Raw genomic sequence first — 18,725 nt, forward strand, 5'->3', positions numbered from 1 at the left:
CCCATATCTGGCATGCATCACAGCTGTACCAGATGTTTGCTAGGGGGGGGGGCATCCCACATGGGCATTTACTGGGGGATGCTGGCTATGCACTGGAACTGTGGCTGATGACAGCCATCAGAATGCAAATACACACACACACACACACACACACACACACACACACACACACACACACACACACACACACACACACTAACATGCCATAATGAGGCACACGCACAAAGTAGGAACATCATAGAACATGTGTTTTGGCTGCAAAAGTCACAGTTCCAGTGCCTCGATATATCTGGTGGAGCCCTGCAGTACTCTCCAGCCACATGTGCACACATGTACACAGTATGTGCTGTGCTACACGATATGATCCTGTGGAAACAGCTACAGCAGGATCAGCAAAGGGAACGGATACACAGCCCCTCACCAGTGCCTATGTCACCACAGCCACACTCTCAGGGAGAGTCTGAGTAGGAAACCTCTGATTATTGTCCCTGTAGGCAGAAGTTGGTGTGCCTACTATGCCCTGGCCTTGGCCAAGAGACAATGCATAGCACATGCACTGACAACCTAGGGCCCTAGGAGCTAACACCTTACTCGCATACATGTTAGTAAAAATGATGCCAGCCGGCTCACATAAGCTGTACCAAAACATATATTGGCTGTGTACTGCATGAGTCAGCCAGAGTCAGACCCAAACTACAGATCTGTCAACTGCTGCATTCACAAGGTAAGTCACACACCTATTCACCACTTGTAAGGGGTACTAGCATATGGTAGCATATGTATGGACCTGCTGTATATATGCAAGGGAATATAGTGGGCTACTGGGCTACATGGGAAGATCTAACAGCCACTTGGGACTATAGGCACTCTGTCCAATAGCATGTGTTCCATAGTATGCACTATGCCACATGGCTGACAAGTCCACTATATTATTCTAGGAAGATGGCAAACAGTGGGGTCACACAGTCACACAAATGTCTATGCCAGCAGAGCATGGGCTGGTTGTCCCCACCAACACATCAATGTACCCATACAACTGGTGTAACAGTAAATCTGCAATGATATATCAGCAGACCAGCCAATTCCAGGGCTGTTCTATATCTCACACAATGCAGGGGTGACAATGTATCTGTACGCTTTTGATTGTGTGATAAATGACACATCCCATTTGGCAGCCTGTGTGACTCAGTAGGTTAGGTACATTAACAAGTGTGATGGTGTTGATGGTTTGAATATGGCAGTATTGACATCTATTGCATGTGAGGTAGTTGCATGTTGGTGTCCCAGCAGACTGTCATACCCCTCAATCTGTTACTGCATGAAAGCTGGACAAAGCCAGAGAGAATGGAGGGATAAAGGGACAAAACTAGAGACAGATATTCAGATGCTCTGATTAACCTAGAAGGTGGCTAGTATGAAAGCAGCTTGCATCAGTACAGCATATCTGAAGGATATAAAGTCCAACATTCAAATGTGTGTTTGTAGTTAGTACTATTCACTGAATGTCTTATACAACATTATGCCGTTACACCACAAATGTATGAGGAACAGGCCAGACATCTGGGGTGAAATGCTGGATATTATAAAAACACAAGTACAATGAGCGAAAAAGCTTTTAACTGTACAGATTTTCACAGACTGTCCAGATTTTTGCCTCATATTTTTGGTCTGTTTTTCATAAAATTGCAGTTTTCTGGCAAATTAGTTGCAATTCATTAAAGACTGAAGTAAGAAAATAATGACAGGCATTTGAGTTGCAAACATCATACCCTTCTGAAAATTCATGCTAAAGCAAAATCTGTTATTTTATTACCTTTTTAAGTTTGTAAGGGCAATATTAAAAAATTGTCCCTATTTTTGGCCCTTTGTCCCACTTTTATTAATGGCTTTGTCCAGATTTTTTTCTCTAAAAGGTTGAGCGGTATGGTGAGAGGTATGCAGACCATCACACTTTATGAGATGCTACATGATGTACCCCAGTCACATATTAATTACAGCACATAGGCAAGGAATGTCGTGGACAATGTCAGGGTAGTGCTGTACTGCAGAAATAGGTGCAGTTAACGTCTGTACCACAAAAAATCCTGGACTGGAGTAAAGATAGCTCTGGCCTGGAGTCACCTTGTAAGTACTGACAGTCCTACTGGGCATGATCCTACACTTATCTAACTTGAGTGCAATTCTGTAGCCTCTTCCTCACAAAGACCTTCTATGTGGAAATACAGCTATACATACAGACAGCTACCTCTACATATCTGTCTGACCCTATCCCCCTCCAACATGCATAGTGCATCTATCAGTATGTACCCCATATACATATAATACTGATATATATATATATATATATATATATATATATATATATATATATATATATATATACATATATATATGGTTCCACATAAAAAAATCTAATTACCATAAAATCGAACCTTAGAATGTCGAGACCAGAATGTCATATAATCAAAACATCAAAAAATGAAAACACCGAGCCTCGGAACATCGAATTGGCTGCTGAAATCACCACAGTAACAAGAACTCACAAAAGCAGCTATAAATGATCACACACCACAGCATCGAACATATGCATAAACAAAACACTCTCTTCCCTTGCGCCCTTCGCATATAATAGTTAGTTTCTCCTTACCAACAAACAGCGACACTTTTAAGTTAAACTCTATCATATAGCAGCACAACTTAATTGGTTTCAAAACAGAACTTAAATGTCAACACAAAAACAGTGCTTTCTGACATATATACACACTGAAACCACTCTGTTTTAAAGAACTTTGATGTCCAAAACAAAATGTAATGAAAAATATAAAAGAAACAACTAAGTATTTCCACTACACATCTCTGTTGTACTTTTGCACAACTTTCTTCTTCGGATACTAAAATATAATTAACATGACCTTTATTCTTACTTGACAACTTTTCTATCCAACACCAGTTACTTTTGAAATTCACTATACCTTCCAACTTATAACCGTACCACTCCAATAAAACCTAACCCTTGTTTGACTTTCTTAGAACATGCAGGTTCCTACTACTCCACTATTACAGACTATGCTGTCTGCCATTTTTAATAATGTAAAACCACCTTCTTAAAGGTGTTCAAGTTACAACGTAAAATAACAGAGACTTCAGTACTATTGTGCAGGGTTTTCTGGTACTGCTGTGATGTTCTAAGGCTCAATGTTTTCATTTTTCAACGTTTAGATTATACGACATTCTGGTCTTGACATTCTAAGGTTCAGTTTTATGGTAATTCAATTTTTACAAGTGGAACCATATATATATATATGTATATATATATATATATATATATATATATATATATATATATATATATATATATATATATATACAGATATATACACACATATATGTGTGTGTGGGGATGTATGGATTTCCCCACATAATCTCTTAATGCTGAGGTTATCTGCACTCACACATTGAACAGTTGCTCAAAGGAACCAAACCAAGCTGTGACAGTACATAATCCACTCACGCACAGACCCCTGTGCCTGTGGAATGTCACCTTGTAGACCGACACAGGTGAGCAGGTTTGTACAATGGTTCAATGCATGCCTTGGACAGGCCATATTGTTCCTGGCTGCATGTTTGCATATCTAACTGCAACCAGACACATATGGTCATACTACTAACTGTATACACATAGCAGGAAGAGTGACAGATACCCTACTCCTGGGACATTAGATACAATAACAGTACTAAGCAATATCACTCTGCAGGCCACACATGCTGTCTAACACAAGGCTGCTTTGTGTACTCCATAAGTACTGTTCCTGCAATCATATATACAACAGATCAAACCTGTGGTGCATGCAATAAGTACTATGAGCTATACTGTGTAATTGTGAATAGGTAGGGGTTCTAATCTCACATCAGCCAACTCTGTGCATATAAATATATCCCCAAGTAGCACTATGGACAGGCTTGAATTGGCTATCTCTGTGCAATGGTTATGCATTTTATGGCTCTATGAATAGCTGCCATCCTCTATATTGTCCTCTTCTACAAGGCCTGCTGATGCCATCCACCTCCAGAGTGCTGGCTGATAATCTAATATCAGGTAAATTCCATAGTGCATGTGATAATTACTGTGAGCTGTAGTGTGTAAATATAGATAGGCAAGGGTTCTGGCCTCACATCAGCCAAGTGTGTGTGTGTGTGTGTGTGTGTGTGTGTGTGTGTGTGTGTGTGTGTGTGTGTGTGTGTGTGTGTGTGTGTGTGTGTGTGTGTGTGTGTGTGTGTGTGTGTGTGTGTGTGTGTGTGTATAAATATATCCCCATGCAGCACTATGGACAAGCCCAAATGGTTTATGTCTGTACAATGGTTATGGATTTTATGGCCCTGTGACTAGCTGTCGGCCTCTATACTGCCCTCCTCTACAAGGCCTGCTGATGTCATCCACCTCAAAAGCACTGGCTGATAATATAATGTCAGATAAACTCCATGGTGCGTACAATAAGTACTGTGAGTTGCAGTCTGTAATTGTAGATAGGTATGGGTTATAATCTCACATCACTCAGGTGTGTGTGTGTGTGTGTGTGTGTGTGTGTGTGTGTGTGTGTGTGTGCATGTTTGTATAAATATATCCCTGTGCAGGGCTACAGATATGGCCTTATGGACTATCCCTGTGCAGTGGTTATGCAGTTTTGGCCTTGTGACTAGCTGCTGGCCCTAAATTGCCCTCCTATACATGATCATAACTGATGTCCGTCATCTGTCTGACCTGGACACAGGATATGTGTAGATGTGTCAACTCCATCATCAAGTTCAGATAACCCAGGTAACATAGCCAGAGTATCAGACCTTTTCACAAAGTATAAATGCTTGAATACGCTGACTGAGCTCTTTGTCCCTGATAGACTGTTCTACACATATGCAGCTAGGGTGCCATGCACATGTACTGCTGTACCTTGCTGATGTCATATTTCTGCTGTACTGCAATGCCATCCTGTGCCACTGTATTACTGCCATCTGTCTGCAGTGTATCCCTTCAGATTCCTGGAACACAAACATACAGACATCCATGGCACAACTGTCATCCTGTAACATTATCGCCAGTCCAACTTCATGCAACAAAGATACATAAAGTGTGATGTGTAGTCATGACACATAGAACCAAAACCAAAAAAGAAACACTGCAGTTAGCTAAGTCAGAATATAGCTGATGTTATCAGTTATTTAATTCATAGCTATTGATGTGGTATACAAGAATATTGGCGGAGGTGATGTCAGTAATAGTCTAGAAATAGCTGAATATAGGTGAATTATTAGACTAAAAGCAGATGCATTCCCTGAATTAAATAATGCCATTATTATTAAACACATATTTGCTAGGAAGCAAACACAATACCATTAGTAGGTTAGAAAGGTTGCAGGCTACTTGTAATGCCACATCTATTGTCTGTTTGGGGACCTGCTGTAAATGTAATTGCTTTTGTGTGTGAAAATGCAGTCAAAAGCTTAAGAGCGCATTATTGAACATAAGTCAGACATACACAAGAGTATAAAGACAAATGCTCTGGCTAAACATCTTCTAGATATGCATCCAACTCATAAGTTTAAATTCAGAGCTATTGATGTGGTATACAATAATGTTAGAGGAGGTGATGTCAATAATATTCTAGAAATAACTAAATATAGGTGGATTATTAGACTAAAAGCAGATGTGTTCCCTGGATTAAATAATGCCATTAGTATTAAACCCATATTAGCTAGGAAGCAAATGCAATACCACTAGTACGTTAGAAAGGTTTCATATATTTTTAAATGTTCTTAAACTTTTGTTAACTTGTAATTAACAAAGTTTTATAATTGGATAGCTGTGTCACTTGTTTTACTTGATTTTATTATAAATTAAGTTGTAATTAGGTTGATTGTTAGCACTGATGAACGGTAGAACCTGAAAGCTTTGCTTGTGTTTGCATCAATAAATGAATCAGCGTGTCTATGTTCAGATTTGTTTTTAGGATAGTCATGACACATGCCAGCATATTGCACCTGTAGTGGCCTACAACAAATGGCATGGGAAAACAATACTGTACTACAAAGTACATATCAAGTGATATAGACACCTTATGCATCAGATACATGGTAGCATTTCCCTGTATCGGTGGCATGGATGGCAGGGATGTGGCACAGGTATCATCACATGCACGGGGTGTGGTGTGGGAGTGTTGCAGGCCAAGGCTGTACCAAACAGTTAACAACATGTGTGTGAGTCAGGAAGGGTGCTGGTTAGATGGGCCATGGAGAGGTGCCATGTGTGTCTGTAGGTGACCTGTATGGGACTGTGGTGTTTGAATGTGTGCATGTACACAGTCAAGCACACTACTCATGTGTGTATTGACAGCTGTGAACTGTACATGGTTGAGTGGACAGTTCACCGTCTCTGGCCACAAACATGGGAACTAGCTATGCCCAGAATAGCAGTGCCACCACCATGACCAAGGTCAGATGCAGTGCTAGTACCTGACAGTGACTGCAAAATGCTGGGGCTGTGTCCCCCATGGGACTGACCATTACCACATGCCCATGGCCTGCCACATCATGGTGTGTACTGCACACTTCCCTCTGTAGTGCTGGAGGTACTGCCACTTCAGAAGCGTGACTTTACACGGCCACTTGGACTCTCTGCAGATGGTGTTCTGACTTACGTCCACATGTCCAATGTCCAACTCCAACCAGATGTCCCAGCATAGACAATGTACAGTCCAAGTCAGACACTGTCTCAGCCCACTGTCTGTCCACTGCATCAGTGAACGAATCCATTGTGTCCTCAATGCAGTAGAGGCAGTCATGGATGTCAGACTGTGCCTCATCCATAACTGTAAGCATTCATCGGGTGTTGCATTCAGAATGTGTCTGTGCCTCCATAATGGCCCAAAACATGCACCATGTGACCAGTGATGTGACACCTGGGACAGGTGGTTGATGGACAGCAGTCCTCCTATGAGCACCCCTGTCAATCCACCTGTGTGGGACCTCACCAGCTCTCTGGTTATGGCCAATGGCTACACTCACTGAAGCCATAGTTGCCTCACTGTCCTGTTCAATGTCACCACCCTCTGACTGTCCAATATCTGTGGTCTCTGTGACTGGGTATGTGTGGGCATACTGACTGTGTGCAGTGACAATGGGGGCAAAGATGGATGTCAACCTTTGGGATAGATTCAGCCATGAACCCACCTGTGCCTCACTATGGCCAGCATCATCATCAGAGTCTGATGAGATACTGACATCATGTTGTGAGGAGGACAGATTCCAACCCTCCTGGCCACCTGTGAAAACCAAGACAAAAGCAGTACATTACTACCTGCACTTTTATGTATGGTAATCCACACAGACTCATACAAATGAAGATACACAACTGCATTACCAGTCACAGATCTTCGCATCTCCACTCCCATGCACAACAGACAACCTCACATCAACATACATAGACAAGTCAAGCTGTTTATAACATGCACATCAGCCACATCCAGGTAAAGTTGCCAGTACAATCTACCTGTAAAGTATGAAATATGACACTATATGTGATAGACCTACACATAAAACCCAGTCCACCTATCTTGAGAATAATATTACAGCACTAGTGTCACTGCCTCAGGTATGTTGCATCTCCCTTTTGTGTTTGAAAAGGCATCTTGGAGTAATTGCCTCATGTATACTGGGCTGTGTAGTCATTCATAACTATAAGTGCAGATGTGTCAATGATTGTTCAAATACACACCTGTGACGAATCAGTCTATGAACCATAGTTATCTGTTCCAAAATGGAACATACAAATATTCTACTCTGGCTAAACACAACATTTGTCCATTGGGCAATATGGCAGCCCTTAACTTTCATGGGGTATATATATGATCCAGAAAGTCTGTATCACACTTACCAGGTAAAGGACCATGGAGATGAGCCACTCCTGATAGACCTATGAAAAGTTGAAGGAGAGGTATTGTCAGTACCACCAAATATTGCAACACTACAAAGTATTAAGTTCATATATAAGTATGTGTGCACAATGGTGCATAAGCCCTAACTCCCCCCAGTGCAGATAGACCTAACATCCATGTACAGGTATGTACAGCCTGCCACAATGACTGATACAGTATTACATTGGTGAACACAGTATGCTTACCTGGATACTCCTCTGCTATGGACACTTTAGCACCCACCTCCACCATGTATGGTGTGATGGTTGCATGGGACCTATTGTGTGTTCCTAGGTTGATCAGGACTTCCTCTGTGTATTTGAGTGAATGTTCTGTTGCAGGCCCTCCACTGGTGGTGGCACAATCCCTGGCAACATCAGCTGCCCTTTGTTGTGCAGCATTCAGCATGTCTGTGGCCTGGTGTCAGACCTGCTCATAGGTCCTGTCCTGTTGGCCAGTCTGATTGACATCCTGCACAAGGTCTACCCACAATGCTGCCAGCTTCTCCTGATTATGCTTCCCCCTGGACAACAAGATCTGATTGTCCTGTATCAGTCACTCCACTATCATGTCATTCTCCACCACTGAGAAAGGGGTTGTCTTCTGTGATACATGGCTCCTGAAAGACAGCAAAAGTGGAATACATTACGGGACCAGATACATGGACATCCACTATGTACAGATCCAGCACACCCATAATGCCCTGCTCTATCCACTGCTCCCTCACATGTCATAGGATCATACGATCATAGGAGGTCACTAAGCTAATGGCCCTGTGGCTCTTACAAGCCTAGCCAAGAGTTTATCCACAAAAAGATACCTAAGTCAGCACCTGTTACCCCTGTCAATGAGGGACAAAGGTAGAATCCCTGGGACAAATTTGTGGTTTCCCATCCACTCATCAAGGTTGTGCTTGAAGGGGGTCAGCAAGGTACTCTGTTTGACATGTATGGGAAGTCTATTCCAGAGATGGGGCAGCCTCTGGGATACAAACCCCTCTCTCCAGCAGGTTTTGTTGATGTCGCATATTAGATATTAATGAGGGAGGAGTACAGAGAGGTAATAACCTCCTTTTTTCTGGATGCAATCCCCTTTACTTATGAGATGAATCAAGTAAAAGGCTTTTCTGACTACTGCCCCCCACATGATGGTCGAATGTGAGATTGTTGTCAACCTGAGTACCCAGGTCTCTCACTACAGGTTGTGTGCTTAGGGAGTTGTCGATGTGGTAATCAGTAGGGGTCATGTTTTTGCTGAATGGTACGAGAATACATTTTTATGCGTTTAACTTAAGGCCATGACTTTGGAACCAGTTATTTGTAGTTGTGAGACCCTCTTGCAGTTTGTTAATGTCATTTGGGGTATCAGTGACAGCACCCAACTTACAGTCATCTGCAGACTTGGTCAGCCACAGGTCCTTTGTCTTTGCCTGGACCTCTGAAAAGTAGATGCTAAGCAGTAGGGGTCCCAGGACGGATTCCTGGGGAACACCACTAGTGACAGGTCTGCTGTCAGAGGTGGTGGCACCTATTTTGACCTTGTGTATCCTATCTGTGAGCCAGTGCACCACCCATCTGACTAGACAGGGAATAACATTGAGTTGTGTTAGCTTTTCGATGATGCTTGAGTGGGGGATTGTGTCAAAGGCCTTGGCCAGGTCAAGGTAAGCTGTATGCACTGACTTTCCCTCATCCAGGGCCTTATTGGCAGTCTCAAAGAAGTCAACTAGGTTCAATAGGCAAGATCTGCCCCTGACGAATCCGAATTGAGTGGTGTCGAGTGTTTGGAGATTATCTATGTCCTTGTTTATGAGATCCATAATAATATGCTCCATGGCTTTACCGATCCGACTGTTTAAGCTAATGGGACAATAGTTCCCCAGGTCCATAGTGGCACCACCTTTTGCAAGGGGATGACAATGGCGGTTCTCCACTCTGCTGGAATGAAGCCTGCAATTAGGCTGTGGTTGAATAGGGTGCTCAATGGAGAAGCTAGTTCTTGCTGGAGATGGTGCAGAATACAGCCTGGGATATTATCATGTCCCATGGAAGTTGTGTTTTTTGCCTTGGATAGGGCCTTTAACACTTCATCTAAAGAGAGGTGAGGTGTGGGAGAAGTATCATGGATGTCAACTGGGCCTTTGGGGGGGCAATAAGGGGGTGAAGTTTGCACTGAACCTTTCAGCCAGCAGGTTGGCTAAGTCAGCAGGATCAGTCTAAATGGTAGCATTAAGCACTAATTCAGAACAAACTTGGGCTTTGCCATGGAGGTTCCTAACATAACTCAACAAGGACTTGTAACTGAAGAAGGAATTGTGGTTTCCCTTTGTTTCACATTCTCCACAGTCTGGCAATATGTGTGTGGATACTGCCAAGATAGTACCAATACTGGGGTATCTCCCTGTCTGCCATGACATATTCTACTGTATGTTCCAACACCCAGCACTACAGTCTACTGTGGTGTGTCCCCTATGGACAAACTCCCACTAATACAGTATGTCATATGCCACTGCCAGACAATTAACAATGTGCTATTACAACAACTGTATGGGGACAGTCAAGCAATACCAGTGTGCCACAATGACACAAAACAAGGCAAACCTGCTGTAGTATATATTCCCTGTAGGCATCATACCTCTCACCTATACAGATGTTAGCAGGCTGTCATGATGTTTGCCTCATAGTTTTGGTCATTTTCACACGAACTTGTGGATCTCTGACAAATATTGAAACACTGTCACTGAGTTTGGGTCTTTGTCCACCCATAAATTATAGCTTTGTCCTGGTTTCATGCTGTAAGAGGTTGGCAGTTATGTTAGGCATAGCCATCAACCAAACAGGGACATATGTCATCAGAAACAGGGACTTAGCCAGACTGAATCAAGGACATTCAGGGACACTTTTAAAATGTTATAACTATGTATGGAAGACAGTGACTGAGTGAGTGGGGCTGAACTACATTACATCGTTTGACATTACAGGAATGTACACCCTTACACATTGTCACTATGTATTATGTGTAATCCATTACTTTTTCTACAACAGCCTACCGCTGTAGGAGGGATTGACAGGGACAGAGCTGAGATGTGATTAAAAATCAGTGACAGTTGAGATGCATAACTATTTTTGGGCCTGTGTCCATAGGGGACACACCACAGTAGACTGTAGTGCTGGGTGTTGGAACATACAGTAGAATATGTGTAAGACAGCAGAGTATCACTGACACGTCATTACCATAGATCTAAGACAGGCTTACTGTTGTAATCTCTATTCCCCATAGCTTCATCCTCCCTTCATACCTCTCAACTGTATCAAATTCCTTGGTATTTCTAGGTTTTGGACTCAAAATAGTAGGGTGCCATGAATTCCCAATTGGACCCTTTAAATTCTGATTTCTTTTTCATACAGTCATTACAGTACCGATATTGCCACTAAGTTATTGTAGTACATTTTGTAAAATATGGGATTTTCCGATACAGTAGTAATAGTTAGAGCCAGTGAGCAGTGCTGCCAGACATTGTTTAGAAAATGCATGTGTATGCAATAGTTGTTGTTCCTTTACAGTTTTAGGGGAATTAAGAATAATATTTAAAAAGTGTCACAGATTTTTGAGTTTTTGCCCACAACTGTAGCTAGGTCTCCAGGCACCTATTAAAACACACATCATATCTACAAAGGTTAAAAAGATATGTAAAATCGGTTGCTACTAATTTAAAAAGCAGTTTGTTGCACTTAATTCACTAGGTGCATTAGCACTTTAGCGCGACTGCAACTTCAGTATTGGCATTTATTTATGAAGCCAGAGCTGTACTGCTGCACTGCTGCACCATGGCTGGGCACATCAGTCTTTATTAGTAAAGTGAAAAAGGCAAGCCTGTGATAAATCTAGGGATAGTACATGGTAATGAAAATACCACAAAGTGATTGTTTTTCAAATGTACTAGGAACTAAGTATTCATAATTAATTTTTAACAGTTTCTCTCAAATTAGACTGGCATTTCCAGGTTTGACCAGTCAGATCATGACCCTTCTGATAATGTCTGATGGCTTGTTAAGTCCTGACAAATCAGTCTGTGAGCCTTCTGACAAGCCTGTTGATGTGTGGGCAGCAAAAAAATGACATACACAGAAACATGAAGGGCAGCAAAGTACTTGAGCAGATGAGAGTATTTTTTTTTTCCTCAAAAATAATTCTGATGGTATGCAACATTATGTGAGTATAAGTACTACAGAACATATTAAAGCTTGCCCTGGTGCATGTAGTTGTTTGCACCGTGCATTAACATAAGTCGCTGAGGGATCAACCAGATACTTTAAGGAAAAGCCATATTTTTCTTCTAATACTATGTTGGACAGCACTATTTTTCTTAATATGCAGTTAAAGATGCACACTCATGTAACTTCCTGATCATAATTGCGCATGTTAGCTAATTACTTGGGGGGTGGTATTTGCTTTTAAAAACAGGAGCACACCCATGAGTTTTAGGCACAGGAGACAGACTGTTTAAGCTGGTGTTGTGCTGTAGGTACAAACAATTACAGAAAAGACAGCATAGGTGCTAGTGAGATGAAAGACATACAAGTTGTTACTATCAGATTAAGACTTTGCTGTACTATTTGAGCTTTATCATTAAGTCTGTATGCAAACTCTAAGAGTAGTGTCACTACTGCAATGCGTGCCTGTATTGGTGCATATGTATACACCAGTGTGGTATTCTCTTAGAATACAGTATTAAAGTGGTTAAGGAGAAATTCTTGAGTTTTTTTTCTAGCCATGAAACTGAATTGTGCAACAGATTCATACAGCTGCAAAACACTGCATGTTGAGTTGCTATTTTTGCTGGACAACGTTTATGCAAATGTGAGATTTTGCACACACAAATCTCAGAGTTTCAGATACCCAGCATTTTTTTTTTTTGAGGGAGGAAGAGAGGAAACCATGGGGAGAACTTTTAAACTCCACTCAGAAAAGAGAAACTCTGATTGCAACAGTGATGAAGTCTGGTGCTTTAGCATGAGTCAACAGGAAGCTGCAGCCAACATTACTTTTATATATGCGGACACATTGCAGTAGGTCATGTGATGTTGCTTTCTTCAGAGCTGTAGATACATTTTCTTTGCTTGGTTTTCCCATCTCTGCATAGCAGATGTGCTGCTGTACGTCTGTTAAGTCTATATTCCAACAGAAAGCTTTGCAAACATTCAGATAAGTTGCTAGTTGCACTATATATATGCACTATATATATATATATATATATATATATATATATATATATATATATATATCTATATATATTTGAGACATAGAATGAGGTCCTATAAATTAATATACATTTTCTGAAGTAAAAAAAGTTTATAACTCTAATTATTATCATTATAGACAATATTGCGTGATTCACCACCTTTTCTCCAAAAGTCACCAGTTTTAGGAAGGAATGGGAATTAAGAAGAGAGACCTGGATAGAGTTAAAATATGAATCTAATTTGGGGACATTTAGAGGTATGAGTCAGTGCTCAGCATCAGCAGCTACCAGATATGTTTACAAAACCTGCTAACGCACATTGGTATTTGCATAACTACAAGAGCTGAAGGTTTCCGAATCATATATATTTCATCCATTGATCAGAATGACCTGATACCCACATATTGACAACACCAGTGGCTTGTTAAACTAAAGATTGTTATGACAGACTTAGTTTAGTTAAAAGAGTGCACAGTTCTTTCATATATGGCCCCTGGATGGCACAAAACCTAGCTATGCCACTGATCTGTAGGCCATGGAGAATTACTTTAAGAGATCCTAGCAAACTATGATATTCTTTTTTCTAAGATTAGAATATTGCCTACCATTAAATGCCCTACTTTTACCACAAAACCCACATATTTCAAGTCACCAAAAACAAAATCCTAAGGTTCATCATCTTTTCTCTTCCCAGTGAACATCATTACTACACATTTAAAAAAATGGTTACCATTTACTACAGGGTCTGGGTCTGGGCCATATTATAGTTGGCTGTTCTTCAGTTTGCATTTGAAAGTTGGTATCTCACAATTCCATTGAAGTGGGGGGGGTTATATAATTATGTATGCACATTTTATGTTAATCAGCACACAGATTTGTACCTATTTTTCATGGGCCTTTGTCCAGAGTTTTGATGTTTCCAGGTTGAGAGGTATGCCTCCCATCTACATCCTGTTATATGGAGAAATGTACTACATAATTGCTGGAGTGCAGTACTCATTTTTTGAACTTTGTTTCTGGTATACTTTTTGAAATCCTCTCTCTGTGTGAATGAAGTTTCATACAGAGCTGTTCCCCATGAGCAGCTGCTTACCTTTTTAAGATACTGATCATTAGCAGGTAATTGCCTCTGCACCAGTCTCTGGCTTAGAATTGTAAACTGCAGCCAAAACAACTGAACTGGACTATCATTGGCTAATGGCATGCCACCACAGTGCAAGATATAAGGCCTTCATGTAGACCTGGGCTCCATTAGTTGTTAAAATGGGCATCACTAAGGTGTAAAGAGCACAGCATCACAAAAGGTAGGTACCATAACTGTCGACTGTATAGATGTATGGAGCATGTCCACAGTTTCACCTCATATATGTGGTCAGTGTCCCATGACATAGTGGTCATCTGTCAGTTCACTGGCAAAAATTGTGGGTTGAGGTAAGTAAGAAAAGAGACACACTTGAGTGTCAGACTTCTAAACTTTCAGGATATGCATGCTAATGCAATAGCTGTTATTCTATTAACCTACTATCTTTGTAGGGGCAAACCATTACACATGTCTCTATCTGTGGGCCTTATCCCTCCATTATATTTGGCTGTGTCCACATCCCTTGTTCTAGGAAGTTTGGAGGTATGCTAGGTCTGTAACAGCTACCTTCACATACAGCTGTGTATGCTACAGGCTGCAGCTGCTGCTGCATCCCAGCTCACATAAAGGGAACGTGGACACTTTTGAGGATGGCAAGCTATATGTCTAACTGTGGCAGCTGTGTCAGGCCTGTTATTATGGCAGTGCCATGATAAGGGTACCCTGTACAGTCCAATCGAGGCATGTGAGTGAGGTACGTCTGTTATGCAATGGTGCCAATAACAGAGTATTAGGCAACATATAGTTAGTCTATATGGATATGTGTAGTGTGTCCCTACCTGCAGGCCTCTGACTTGCAAAAGTGGTTAGCAGTTCATTAACTAGCAGTAACCTGTGTGGAATAGGATTGCATGACTCAGTCATTACTTGCTGTCTTCACAATAATGTAACTGAACTACTAGATTTGAACCCAGGACTGTGTGTGGCAATATGCACTGTACTCAAGGTTTTTAACAGACTATGCCACCAAATCACTACAACAATGTGTGTATTGTTAAGATATATGTGCATATATACAGGTTGCGGGAAACATTTCTACATCCATCAGTATATACATTGCTTTATATGGCTGTATTTCTGCACCAGGACCGCAGTTGTACATGTACTTTGCCATTGTTACCTTAGTAGGTATCTTTCCACAAGCTGCTGATAAAAGGGCACATATACCTGCTATCACAGGCCTCAGCTACATCCATTATTATGTCTTTGGCTATCTAATGGTGTATTATTACACCAGAGTCCAAGGTACACTGCCATTTTTCCCATTAGTTTTTATTTGAGTTATATGCCTAATGACTGTAAGTGGCAATCTGTATGTTTTGCTGGAAACACCTGATCTGCATCAGATATGTGTGGTGTGGTGGGTTAATGCAGTGGTTTGTAGATAAGAGGGGCACAGGTTCAAAACTTGCCAGAGGTGCTCATTTTGTACATGTGTCTTAGAATGTAATAAACACATTTAATCACTAAAGCTGATTTTTTACAGGTTTTTAATGTGGACGCTATCAATCTGTTTGAGATCAGTCATTTGATATTCAATGTTTTGGACTTTTGATGTAGTGTCATTGTTCTACATATAAGTCTGAGAAAAGGAAAAAGTGAAGAAAATGCAACACTCTTTTCACTCTTCATCAAATCTAGCCTCTTTGTCAGGATACCAATGATCTTTTAATTTTTAGATGTTCTGAACATCAGTCACATATCCATCAACACACAATAGGGCTCCGGTATAGTTAATGTAGCTATATAAAATGAAATATATTTAGTAGGCACTCCTAAAAGACATCAAAGGATACCTATCTGCTTATTCCATCAGAATATTATTTGGAACTTGGTGAAACATTTCCAGGCATATAAAGAATACAACGTTTACAAATGATGCAGCCAGGTTTATTATGATGGCAGAATAATATACAACTATTTCAAGTCAGTTCCTGCTAAATCTAAAGGCAACATCCTTAAAGACCCCAAAGTCAATCCTGATTTACTCTGTAGCTACAATTTTTATTCTGTTTCTTATTTACTGAAGACAGGAAGACAGATTTATTTGACCGAGTGGCAGATGATATCAAATTCGATATGAGCATCCATAAATTGCTTTGATTTAATGACTATGAAATGTATATCCAAAGATTACCATCAGAAACTACATTTTCTGAGGGTGTCTTACTTTGCATGTGCCATTAACAAGTAGGATGACATCCAATGCATTAAGCTTCATGTCACACTAAATGGGACACCTTCTTGAACATCACATGGTGTTCATTTATTGCAGGTCTGTGAACTATAAGTAAAGTGATACGGTGGTCAAAACTAGTTTATATGACTTCTTCGAGTTTACAGAAACTTCAAGTTTATATGGTAGAGACCATTTCATTGACTTTCAAAAAAAGAAATCTATGTTTTTGTGGGAGGGGGGACTCCACCTCACACCTCCTACAAATTATTTTTACAAACTCAGAGACTGCACTACAATAAGTAATAGGGCAAATTACCCTTTAAAGCAGTTCTATATAGATCACAGTACAGTGAAGATTGGGGAACTTACCCGTTTCCCACTATAGTGCGATCTCAGAGTTAGTATACATAATTCACATCACAAGGGGTGTGAGGGGAGCAGGGGGGGCTTGCTCCTGCACAATGTATTTTTTTTTTTTAATTTGGCATTTCCGAAAACTCAATCATATCATCTTGACCATATGAATTTTGAGTTTCTGAAAACTCAATGCAGTCATATAAATCAAGTCAAAACACAGTTTTTAGTTCTGTTTGCTGTTGCTTAATTGAAACTGAACATCTTCCTAAATTCTTGGGTGCAAGTTCATAGAGAAGATAAAATTGGGCTGAACTGGAGAATTATTGTTGAAACTGATGTAATTCATTAAACATTTTTTGGGGCAACATATGACTATGATTCATTTAATAAAAGACAACAGTAAACGTCAATATGATTACTCCAGTGGCTATGTCAATCCCCAGAGTTTGTACAGAATGAAATTTGATGAGGTGACAACACAACATTTTTTCAGGTTTCACCAAGAGCAGTATAGCTATTCCTCTTATATGCACTGGGCAAAAGTGCTTTGTAGAACCACATGTGCAAAAAGTTCAACAGATCCACACATGTAATTTTTATTAAATGGCTTTTTACATCTCTTAGAGACCATAGAAAGTGTTTTGTTTGTTTAAAATGTATTTTAATTGAAGTGTTTTGTAAAAAGCTTAAAGAAAATAATAACAAGAAATATTAGAAATAACATGCAACTCTGGTATAGACAGAAGATAATGCTACACAACATTCACAGGCATGTCACTTATAAGGAAAAAAAAATACTCACACTTTTCTCTTTTTTCATCTAGATTTCATATCAAACCTAAATAGTATATTTGCACTGATAGCAGGCTGTATAGTATAACAACATCTGGCAATTTGATTAAGATTACATGCAGTTTGTAGTTCACTGTTTGATTTCTATAACCTACATTTGTCTACTGTGCAAATTAACAAATTACTGACCCTGATATCAAATATCCTGTGGTAGTGCAGTGGTAGCGTTGTCACCTCACAGCAAGAGGTTCTCCCGTTAAATTCTCAGCTAGTGTGTGGGGAGTGCCTTCTGTGTGGAGTCTGCATGTCCTCCCCGTGGGTCGAGTGGCGTTCTGAAAGACATGTGTGAATGGGCATGCCTTCGTTGAAGGTTGGGCATTGAGCTGCCAACTCGGCACTGTGAAAATCTACTGCCAATCATTAGTGGACCGGAGTTCCGCTGTGGCGACCCCTAACCGGGAAAAGCCCAACAACAACAACTGAGCCTAATATCACTTCTAAGGTGTCCTTTAAAGGGGTATGTTTGTCATACCATGTTTACATGTTTAATTAAGGTAATGAATCTCTTAAGCGGTAATTAAAATCCCTTTTCTAAATAGCAAAAATACAAACAACACAACCTAAAACCAAGAGTCCACTTTAACATTACACAAATTCAATGAATCTGGTGGTATAATAACAAAGGGAAGTCTATTTCAACACCTAGATATTCTATAGTGGAAAAGAAAATCTTTATAAAATTCCATTCCACTCCAGAGCCAATAAAAAGTTGTCATTCCTTGTGGTTATATACACATTTGTTTTGTATACTCATAGCAACCTGAGTGATAATACTACTAAAACACCTAAATACCCAAATCAGTTCACCCCCTTAATATCCTGTATGTTATACTGTACAGGTTCCTCTTTTTTAATCAGACCCATAACTGTGACCCTTAACATACAGATAAATCTAATCTAATATTTATAACTATGCTGAAGTTTTTTTAAGATCCCTACCATATTAATTCCAAAACTGTTTAGAATTGCAATCATCTGTCTAATGAAACT

Source organism: Protopterus annectens, chromosome 5.part0 (assembly GCF_019279795.1).
Source record: "Protopterus annectens isolate FY-2018-M chromosome 5.part0, PAN1.0, whole genome shotgun sequence".
Taxonomy (NCBI): Eukaryota; Metazoa; Chordata; order Ceratodontiformes; family Protopteridae; genus Protopterus; species Protopterus annectens.